Genomic DNA, 11,411 nt, shown 5'->3' with positions numbered 1-11,411 from the left:
AGCAGTAGGATACAAGCAAAAAAATCCATCTGAGAGGCAGCAAAACCCCAGAAGCCAGTGCCGTGAGCTCCCCTTTGGCCAGTCTCCCCGACTCGACACCAAGGCTGGCATAAGATATTTTTGGTAAGGCCTTTGTCTCAAGTAGACATATCCTCGGGCAGTTTGAAATGGTGAATAAGGGGAAGATCATGTGAGTATATTCATTGTATCACTGATCCTTAGTGCTCTATCAAGAGGTCAGTTTTTATACCTCCCAAATGCTTTGAGGTGTATTTTTTTTCAGAAACCCCAGTACTATGAGGATGTGATTGTAATGCATCAAAACTTAATTTATCTCAGGATTGGCACTGTCCTGGGCTCTCCCATTCACCAGAAATAACCTCTAGCATCTCGGGGGAAAAAAAAAAAAAAAGAAAGCAGAAGCACTGAGGTGGGGAGAGAAGGATCTATATGAGATAGAAATTCTTCAGGAATATGTGTCTTTCTCATTTTAATGGCCAATATCTGAAGTATAGAGAAGCAAACAGAAAAGCACACTTTACCTTCCCCCCAAGTGCAGGAGGACCTAGTTATAGCATTACAGACACCTTAAGAATGCTGAGAAATTTAACAAAAGCATCAGAATCCACTTTTAATACTATCACACTGGCCAGAGGTTGCACTTTTGTGCCTTGCTTTAATAAGAGTTTTGCACAACAATGGGTGATCTTAAAGAAGAGCTAGGGAAAAAAAAATTAATGGCTACTTGTTATGCTCTGAATTCCTTATGAAATCAGTGTTTTGCTCCTTCTCTCTCCAACAGCTTAAAACAGGCGGTCAGCCTTTTCTTTCTCTCGCCTTGAAAATCTAGGCACACTGATAATCACTTSTATCCACTAAACCCTGAAACCTGGATGTATGAAACAGGGTCACCCTGTTTCAACCAATGCACCACTGAAATCAGGAGGAKCATCCCTGCTTGGAAACGGCTAGCAGATCAGAGATGTGGCCAACAATGCTCCATGTGGCTTACTTAAAGCACACTGATGTGAACAGAAAGATGCTTGTTGAGCTTAATGAACCTTGGCTTTGCAAGGATATGTTTATCCTGCCTTCTCCCTAGCCCATCTAGCTTTACATGTTCCTCTGTGCTAAGGTAAAGTAAAACACACTCGATTTCACCCAGGATCCTCTTAAATGCTCTTTGAACTCAGAGTGTCATAAATAACAATATCAAGATGTTTAGATGATTTTTCTTTCTGGGGTAGACTTCCACTTGCCAGTGATAAGCTGACACTTTGAGAGCTGGATGGAGGTTAACCTTTRTTTTAATAAGAGCAGAAAAGGGTGCTGCTCACAGCAGGGAGCCTGCTAAGAAGGGCTGAATGTTTTTGCCAACTCTGGAAGTACTTGTCTGGTGCTGGAACAAGGTGGATGTGCACTGATATGTGAGCGACCTGCTTCCAGAAATCGGTAAACAGAGTGATAGAAAGTTGCAGACAGGAAGTCTGTTTTGTTCAGGCTTCTCCACTTGAAGTTCACGTATTTTCTTTTGCAGTACTTATCCAGATGATGCAAGGACTGGGTTTCCTGTGAAAACTGTGCTTATGTGCACTTGCACTTGCGTTTGTGTCATCCCACAGTAATTTTTGAGCCAGCCACAGGATTTTACCCAGATCTGACAAAGAGAGACAAGGGGTCTAGAAGGCAATCAGGGAGGAACTTATCTGAGAGGTAAGTGCAATGAGAACCCTCCAAGGCAGATTTCCCTACTATTACACCCGCCCAGTTGCAGGCAGAGCTCTGACCAAAATTTACACTTTGTTATGAAGCAAACTTAGCTTGCAGTAAAAACCATGTGAACCTATAGAAAACCAAGATCTGTCAGTCCCAGAACTCAGAGAACTGTTTAATCTCTTTATATTTTCACACATAGAGTAACGGCAGGGAGGAAAATGATCTCTCTTTCCCCCCTGCTCTGCAGCAGCACTCTCCAGCAAGGTGCATTCTATGTGTCTGGTATGGGGGCATGAGGGAGGCTGTGCACGCTGCAGGTCCCCATCACCATCATGGATGTTTGCTTGTAACTTCCTTTGTGCAACCGTTATTCTGGCAGGAGAAATGTATGTGGGTATGTGGTTACAGCTCTCTCTAAGGGCAGAGCCTCACAGTAGGTACTTGTATATCCCCCAGCTCTTTGTAAGGATGATGCCCATAAGTGGTGTGGCACAAGCTGAATTCCAAGGTAGCACCAGTGATCTAGAAACCAGAGGAATACAAAGAGTTATTTATTTCCCCTCTTTCTGCCCAGGTAAAATTCTGCTTGGTGCAGTGCAGGCTACACTGAAGGCAGTGCTCTGAAATGTGCAATAGATTATTTTTGCCTTGTTGTTGCCAGACATAGCAACAGTATTTGAAGACAAAGGACATCAAGCAGTAAAATATGCCAGATTTGAGTATTTGACCAAGATACTAATAAAGCTGGCGATGTTGGCAGGGACGCATGCCAGGGAGCTCACATTGCAAATGTATGCAGATGACTTTTTTCATATTGAAATTACCATTCTCTTTTCCTGTCTGTGAACCAGAGGGAGAAGGTGCCGGCCTTTTCAAGCCTCTAACATTTGAATTTATGAGCATTCCATCCATATTTTTGGATGGGGAGAACAGCCATTGCTAATCTTGCCATTGCTAAAATTAACTGACATCTTCGGCCACGTAAGCTGCTTATTCCCAAAATGTCAAGTCACTAGGGACACTTGCTGCAGACAGAATGTTAATGGAGTATTTATGAGAACAGGCTTTAAGTATGGGAAATGCTAGGACAAAGATGTAAGTGTTTGAAAGTCATCTAATTACCTACAGTGCCAGCCAGAATGTCCTGTAACAGGGAACCTGGTGAGACACCTTTTTAAAAAGGAGGCTGAAAGGGATTGTGGAAATTTGAGATCTGTCCTGCACGTGCACAGAAACAGACCGTTGAGGCAAATCTGTCTCACATTCCCAGTGGTGTGGTCAAGGCATATGATATTTCTGATCTGGCACTTCTTTCCTTCCTGTGGCCTCCAAAGTCCGTTTGGGAATAGTGCACCTCTCTCCCTTCACACTACCCTCAGTCTTTCTTAAAAAGAGAATTAAAAAAGAAAGACTTAACACAAAAAGCCCCCAAACATCACCCTCTTTGACATTTCTAGAAGGGATCACCAGATGATCCAAATTGTTATTCTCCCTCYTCCCTTCCCCAATTATTCTAATTGAAATTAATACATTCTAAATAATATAAATGTTGATGTAGCTTGGTGATGAGCTTGGTGATTCTGGTAAGCACATATGCTAGGCAACCTTGGATATGACAAGTCAGAAAGGGTCTGCAGAAGCCAWCATGGACATCTTAATGAGGCTGTTGCCTTGGGGAAACCAGACCGGCCTCTGTAATTGGGGGAGCCAGACTTAAACGGCAGCTGGCCAAGTGCAACTCTAATTACTGGAGCCACTTATGTAAAAACCTCAGGAGACATGACCGGGTTTCAACAACAGATGATTTGGAATAAGTAAGTACTGGATACTCAGCTTTGTTTGCTCTGGGCCATTTTTGATTTTGGCACATATAGGTGGCTCATGACTTAAGCTTAAATATGCTGTAATCGCTACCAATCCGTTTTTTTGTTTGCTCACAGCAGTAGAAAAAAAAGTTCATCCTTGTCAACTTCATTCCCCTGACATTTGCTTTCCTCAGTCTGTAAGCTCCTTTTGGAGGGTGCTGGATAGGCGGGAGTGTGGGGTTATTGAACTATCTGCCAAATCCTTAGCAAAGCTAGCCTTTTTGAAGCACATCTTAGAGTTGAGATGGAATTACATTGCACCCAGCACTGCAGTGTACAACACCTGCAATTTCATTATGCTTCTGTCTATAAAATGCATAGTGATATGTTGCCCAAAGATAGTGATGGAAGTAACAAAAGGAAACACTGAAATAGCTACAACTTTACATCTCATAAAATCTCTCTCTTCTACAGGATCCTTGGGAGAGTGGGCAYCTCGTCTGGCAAGTAAGCAGAGATGTTTCATGTAAGTAGAGGTTTTTAAGTAGTGTTTAAGCAGAGATAAGGTTGTCTGACCACAACATCCAAAGAATCCCTGTGTAGGGACAGTGCTAATAGAAACAGCCCAGCAGAGGCTGCTTTCCGAGGCCAGGGATTGTGGTGAGAAAGGCAGCGTCTCCCTGGAGAGTCCCCACCTCTTCTGCAGAATAATAGTGGAATGGCACAAATTAAGTGCCACAAATGTCATTTATTGCCCGTTGCTCCCAAAGTTATTTGCTATGTTATCTGTGCCACCCAGGGGGCACAGTATTTTTCCCCCTGATTCTAACATTAGAAAAATTACATAGCTTTCCTTAGTAGCATTTTTTAGCTTTCCATAGCCATTATTTTTCTATTATATTTTTCTCTTTTTTGATTCTTCCTCTTTTTCCCATTATAGATTTGCTGCCTGGATATCTTAACAAAGGCCAACCTCCTCGTTACTGATCTCAGAATTGTGTATGACATTATGACAATTTTATGCATACACATTTTCACATGGTTTGCTTCCACTTTTTGTCAGCAATTATGAGCTGTCATTAAAAGCATGAGAAATGATTACTGCGCTGTTAAAATTTTACATTGACAGGCAATCTAAGGGGAATAAGGAGGATGGAATGAGAATAAAAAGACTCAGAAAACAAATGTGGAAGAAGAGAACTGGTAAAAGGATGAATTAGTGGAAGAATATCGAGAACTGGGAAAAGCAATTCTTAGTCTCTTCAGTTCAGTGTATTCTTTGGTACAGTGGAGCCCTTGACAGTTTTCTAACCACTGTTCAAGTAAGGAAAAGGAGGATGCATCCCGAGCAGGATGTATCACACACTTTCAAGGGGACTGATTGCTACCACAGGTAAGTCATCAATACCATTGCTAAGTAAGTGTGAAATAGAATCACAGAATATTACTAGCTTATGACATTCCTGGGTAGGGAATATAAAGAAATAAAAATAAATAAATGAGAAAGGATCCAAAAAAATCCTCCTTTTCTTTTCATATACAGGTTGAATCAGTCTTCCATATAATCCAGTATCAGAAAGAAACTCTAAGCAAACAACCTGCTCCATCTATCATAACTGATCAAATATGTCATTGTCTAATAGCAAGAAGGTCGGAAGAAATTTTAATAATATCAGGTTATTGAACCAGTGAGATGCAGTAACACACCAGAGCTCTCCTTGCAGAACTGGATACTCTTGAGTTATTGCTAATTGGTGGAGGACAGTTGAATACCAGCCAGCAATGCTCCCTCATGGCAAAAAAAGACCAACARTATGCTGGGCTGCTTTAGGACACAGTCACAAGAAGGTCAAGGGTCTATTCAGCACTGATGAAGACATATCTGGAGTACTGGGTCCAGTTTTTGGCTCAGGGATACAAGCAAGGCAGATTTACTGGAACAAGTCCAGTGAAGGACCATGATGGTTTTTGAGGGAATGGATCCTCTGTCATGTGATGGGAGGCTGAGAGAGTTGGAACTTTTCATCCCAGAAGGCAGAGGCTTTGAGGGATCTTATTGATGTGTACAAAAAGCTGAAGGAAAGGCATAAAGAGGATGGGATCAGACTCTTCTTAGTGGTGCTCAGTAAGTGGCCAGGAGGCAAAGAACACAAACTGAAAAACGAGAAATTCCAGTTGAATTCCAATTGAAAACCCTTCTTTACTGCAAAACTGTATGAAGACTGGAAGAGGTTGCCCAGAGAAGTTCTGGAGTCTCCATCCTTGGGGGTATTCAGAACCCAATTGGTCATGATCCTGGGCAATCTGCTTWAACTGCTTGATCAGAGGATTGGACTAGATGATTTCCAGAGATCCTTCCAATCCCAGCTATTCTGTGATCCCATGAGGGTCATGTGCTCGTCTTTTCCATACTATCATAAGCAAAAAGAGCAAAGCCAGATTCCTGACAAATACTCAGCATACCCCACATGTGACCAGGCCAGCCTCTTATGATAATCTTTAATTTGTGTCACATTTTCTAAATTTCTTCCTCAGGTTTTTACTGTTTTTCAAAAGCCTCAGACCTGTCACAAATTGGAAGATGTAATAGTTGGCCTAGGAGGCCTGGAAAGAGGCACTGCTTCGACAGATAAAGATGGTGATCCAGGTCAAGAATGTGAATGTTCAACACAGGTTTGGACTAGAGAGTCCAAACAACAGTTGGACTAGGGAGTCCAAACAGCTTCAACAACGGTGAGGAGAGATGGAGTCTATTCCCACCTCTGCTGCTGCCCTGCTGAAGAAGTACATGAAGGTAATCAGACCCATGAAGCTAAATGGGTTACAGTAACTAAATAGTGAGTGTGCTAATGAGTGCAAGCTGAAACCTGAAATAATTGCTTACCTTTACAAGGAGGAGATTTGCCAAATATTTCATTACTGTGTTTGAAAAAAAGCAATTGATTGTGTAAGTTGACCGACTGGTTGTCTGTTTCTTGAGGCAAATGCATCTGAAYTGTGTGAATGGCCATTTCCTTTCAAAACCATGCTGTACATGTAATTGGAATCATTTTTTTTTTTTTTTAAAGTTTCCAAACAAGGATTTAGTATGGTTGTATGGCCAATTTGGATACTTTTGGCCTCCTTTTCTAGTTGTATTGTTTCTAATTAATTAATTCAGTATTTTCTAGTATCCAGGGGAAAATGAAATAGCAAATCTACTTTGCAACTCYAGGTAAATATACAGACCTCACTGTAGAAATGAAAAAAACCTGCTCCAAAGGTTAGAGTTTCTACTCAGCTAGTGCCCTATTTTTGGCCTTTAAATTTTTATGCATATTTTTATGCACATGATTTGTTATATTAAACTCAATCTACAGTAGTACTTCCTTCCATCTGCCTTACTTTGTGGCTTCTCTTATCTCTGCTTTAGCCATAGAACAACAAACACAATGTCCAACATCATGTCCATCAGCAGCTTTCATTCCAGAAATTGAAATTGCCTTTTTTTGGATGATAGACACCCTACGTACATTTGACTGAGGAGAAAAGAATTGTGATCAAGAGTCACCTGAGTGTATGTAACATACTCTGTGGGAAAAAGTACATATCTTGCAGAGTAAAAGAAGGCATAAATCCATGCAAAATATAACAAACACCAGCTGCAAGAAAAGGTAAATCCTCTAAAACAGGTTTTTAAACAGTGATAAACTAAGAGTACACAGGATTGATAGCAAAAGCCAAGTCGCACAAGACCTGTCTTTTAAAGAATTTCCTGTGTGCCCTCTCGCCATATCAGTAGCATAACTGACTTTGGCTTTAAATTTTTCTAGCCAAAAAAATAAATAAGTGATGGAATTGAATTGGCATGCYAGTGATTTAGAATTAGTTTGTACCCAGCAAAGGGCAGGGACTTCACTTGTTGAATTCAGTCCCAATTCAGATGTTTTATATTGTTTCAAGGCCTAAGGAATGAGCAAGGGGATACCAGTTCATTAGAAACCCTGTTCTACAGTCTCATATGGTTTAGAATCTGCTAAAATTTGGTCAATGGATTCTTATCACTTGCATGCAGTTGGAAGATTTTATACATAAACATAAACACACACACACACACACACACACACCCCAATATATATAAAATACAAATATATGCCTGTTGCCTATCAATAAAGACAATGGATTATTTAATTGAGTAGAATTTAAGCATCGTAAGATGTCAGGTGAAGTAGTGAGTGCAGGGAATTCAACAGGAAAATGACAGATGAGTTCAGTGGAGCAAGGTTTCATCCATATATACTTCTTGATGACGAGGAAACCCTTTGGAATAATGGAAGAGAGCTATATATCTCTGTGCTAGAGAAATCTTCTATTCATATAGGACATTTCCTAACTGTGGCTGCCATGGCTTAYCTGAAATAGGAAAATTGCTGAGACATTGCTATTTTCATCTTCCTAATTTCAACTCCTTAAAAACAAAAAATAAGACAGAAAACCTATCACAGCAAACTGACATCTCCAGGTGCTGGTAAATAATATTGACTTTTGAGGATAAATTTCTCACTTTCTAATCACAGATGCTTATCATATTAAGTACCATGTCTCCAATATTCAGAAGTAATGAGATTCAATTATTTTCCTCACCTAAGTGTGCTTCAAAATCTCAGCTGCTCACTGAAGGCAAGATTCAAACCTTAACAGTACTGAAATGGGGAGTACAGAGAGATCTGAATAACATACTGGAAGATAGAGGGCTCCAAGTATTTATTTTATGCTACAGAGATCATCAAAAGTCTCTATAAAGAAGAGAAGGTCTCTATACAAACAGAATGTGCATTGCACAGATGATAGTAAACACATATCTATTCCCCAGAAGCTTTTAGATCTGCCTGTGGATACTGTCTATTTTTTTTGCAAAATTGCAAAATAAGAGATTATTCTCATGCACTGTTGCATTCATTTCACCATGAGTTCAAATACACTATAGAGCTATCCCTCAGTAAGTGCTTATTTCTCCAGCTTTCAAACTCCCAGAGTGGCCTGACYGAGCACTGACATATGCTTCTGTTTTCTTTTCTTTAAATATAGACTTTCTTTTGCAGCTTCTCTATTTCACYTGGGTATGTGTGTGCTTCTATTTTTAGAATGACAATGCTAAATCCTTTTTGTTGATCGTTAGTAAACCTGTCTGATTAGCTTCCTAATCTAGATGCTAAATTTTCAGAGCTACTGCTAGCAGAACATATGCTCAGTGATTGCAGTGTTATTGTGTTTCCTTAGATAATTTTACAGAAGACTCTCAGATTTGCTATGTTAATTTAATTTGATAGAGACTTGGCTAGCTCTTTTCATTTCGCTTTTACATTATTTCTTATGTTAATTAACAATATTCTGTTCGCTGCATCCAAAGAAACTGAGAAGTGTGCCTACACCTCAAAGTAAATAAGAATATAAGAAAGGAGCCTCTTCGTGGCTAATTATAGCAAATACGAGAGAGAGCTGAAGCCTGAACTGATTTATGGACTAGCTAGAACCATGAGTGCATCATGTACTCCACCTACTGTAAGTCAATGAATTTCTAAAGCCTACTGGAGTTAAAAATCTACAGTAGTTTTACATTTTTCTTTTTCATTAGAACAGAACACTCAGTCAGGAAGTAGGAAGTTATTTTGCATTGCTATGCCTTTTCTCATGTTAGGGGAAAGAAAAAGAGAATCTCCTGAAAGCCGTATAAGGATAATCTTCATTAAGGCATTATTAACAAGGCATGTTATTAGAACTGTTAAAGTCATTGCCCTTGATTATAAATGAGTAAATTAGTTAATGAGAATAGTAGTTAATTGGGGGTATTATTGCCAAACTGGGAAATTATATGAAAGTTAAATACATCACAGTGGTTCTTCTACACAATTAAATATCTCGTAGGAAAGAGATRAAGGAGGAGAGTGTAGGAAAGTAACAGTCATAAAATAGAAGTACATTTTAGAAAGTGTATTGCAAGAGTCTGTTAAATAAAACTGAATAAAAGTCAATGGTGCATTCCATTCACTATTTCGGTGAAATTCATGTGAAACTGCCTGCAAGGTAATAGACAGAAAATCTCAAACACCAGCACAGTGGCAAAATGCTGTGCTGTAACCATAGGTTCATCTGGTTGGGTTCRAAATTTGCACTTTTACCCTTGCTTTAAAATCTAGACCTTGCGCCTGTGCTATTTCAAGCTTTTCCTTACCATGTTGATGAGTTCTGCACATTGTGATAACAATGGTCACTTTTGGGAGCTCTTTGCTGGAAGGGTTATGTTTTGCCTTGTTTTTGCAGGCTGAATGGCACTTTTTTTCTTTTCCCAGCTAGCTCTGCTGGAAATTATTTGCTTTCCTGCCAAGAACGTTTTGTGAGGGAAGATCGTGCTCAGACATGAATGCGAGTGTCTAAATCTGGTCCCAATGATTTGACATCCCCAGGAAGATACTGGTGAATTGGGGTCAAGAGTAAATGGTATTTATCCTGCAAGACTTTCTTTGCAAAACACCTCGTTTTATTTGGAGAGCTTTTATCCAGGCTGAAATGCAGTGTATTGGGGCATACTTATTTATGCTTTAACAACACTCTCTACGGACAATCTGTAAAGGCTAAATCTATGCTGTTCAGTACTAAACAGAGCCGTTTTTAGCATCCCAAGCATTTCTTTTAGGCAGCTGTAATACAGTCTGAGTTAGTTGTGATTGGTAACCTAGTATCTCACCTGCAGCAGAAAAGGTCCTTCAGAAGAGAACATTGGCTTGTCACATGTGCCAGACATGTAGGTTCCCACAATACTAAAGAATTAAGCACCATGACCAACCTAACAGCAAACAGGCAGCTTGAAAGGTCCATGAGAGTAGAAGCAAAKCTTAAATACACTCTTGAGAAATACCATCGACACCCCTTTGGGGCTGAAGTGCTTCATCATAACGTGGACAAACTGCTTGCTTGTCTTGAAGTGTCCCTAGGGGCCACTGTCTGTGACTGTGCGGTGATATCCTACTGGATAGGATAATACAGGGTAAAGGACTGATGCTTATATCTGAGGTCATGCTGTGTATGATCATTACAAAAGGAAATCAGTGMAGCACATGTTATTAAGGGCAAAACAGGAGAGTTTTGACTCCAACATATTCCTTACAGTGCCCGTGTGCAAAGTACCTGCATTCCCAGTGCCTTTGACCTTTATTGGGAAGACAGCTAGACCTCTCCCCAGGGGGTGGGCAGGCACTGCTAACCTGGAGATGAAAGGACTGGAGGTACTGCACTGGCAATACAATTTCCAACTCCAGCTAATCACCGTTTCAAGTCAGGAAGAGGCAAAATACAAGGCCTTCCTGAACTGCTTTTGCAAATATGTCATTAATAGCCCATGAAGTGTTTAAGAACAAGGTGCATGGTCGCTGTAATACTGAAAGCAATAGGTGTGACACAGATTGGGTCATCTGAGAGCACTGGCACTATTAACTGTAATTATTCATCTTTTATAAGGTGATCAGCTTGGGACAGACTGTCATTTATAGGGCCAAGTACGATGAATTACTAAGTTTCTAGTTGAAAYTATGATGAAAATACAGAAGGAGAGACCACATCCCACCTACCCTAGCTTTTCTCAGTGTTTTCTAATGAAGTACTTTCTCTCCCAGTTTTCCAGCTTTAGAAAGAAAAAAATACTCTGTGGAGTGTATTTTGGGGAGGGTAACCACAAGGCTCCTGCGGGACCCCCCAGAAACGGGTAGTTTTTGTTGTGTGTTGGCAAGCTTAGATTGAAGCTGCAAAGGACTTAGGCTTTCTTCAGTTTGAGAGCTGCTTTGAAAACCTGAAGATGCTGTAGGAGGGGGTGGAGAGGGAAGGGCAGGAGGCCCGTAGTGAACAGTGTTTTCCATT

General features: G+C 40.3%; 1 long non-coding RNA gene across 1 annotated transcript; it reads left to right on the top strand.

Annotated features, from left to right (window-relative positions):
• Window positions 1-7,153: 7,153 nt before the first annotated feature.
• On the top strand, window positions 7,154-9,932 carry LOC112952601. Its single transcript, XR_003250438.1, has 3 exons — window positions 7,154-7,174; window positions 8,911-9,062; window positions 9,851-9,932. It is a non-coding gene; the product is annotated as an uncharacterized LOC112952601 (long non-coding RNA).
• The last annotated feature ends 1,479 nt before the right edge of the window (window positions 9,933-11,411 follow it).

This window comes from Nothoprocta perdicaria, unplaced genomic scaffold (genome assembly GCF_003342845.1).
Source record: "Nothoprocta perdicaria isolate Ctin4 unplaced genomic scaffold, notPer1 scaffold_40, whole genome shotgun sequence".
In the NCBI taxonomy this organism is placed as follows: Eukaryota; Metazoa; Chordata; class Aves; order Tinamiformes; family Tinamidae; genus Nothoprocta; species Nothoprocta perdicaria.
Note: the sequence above shows the minus strand (reverse complement) of the source record. Positions and strands in the feature narration are given on the sequence as shown.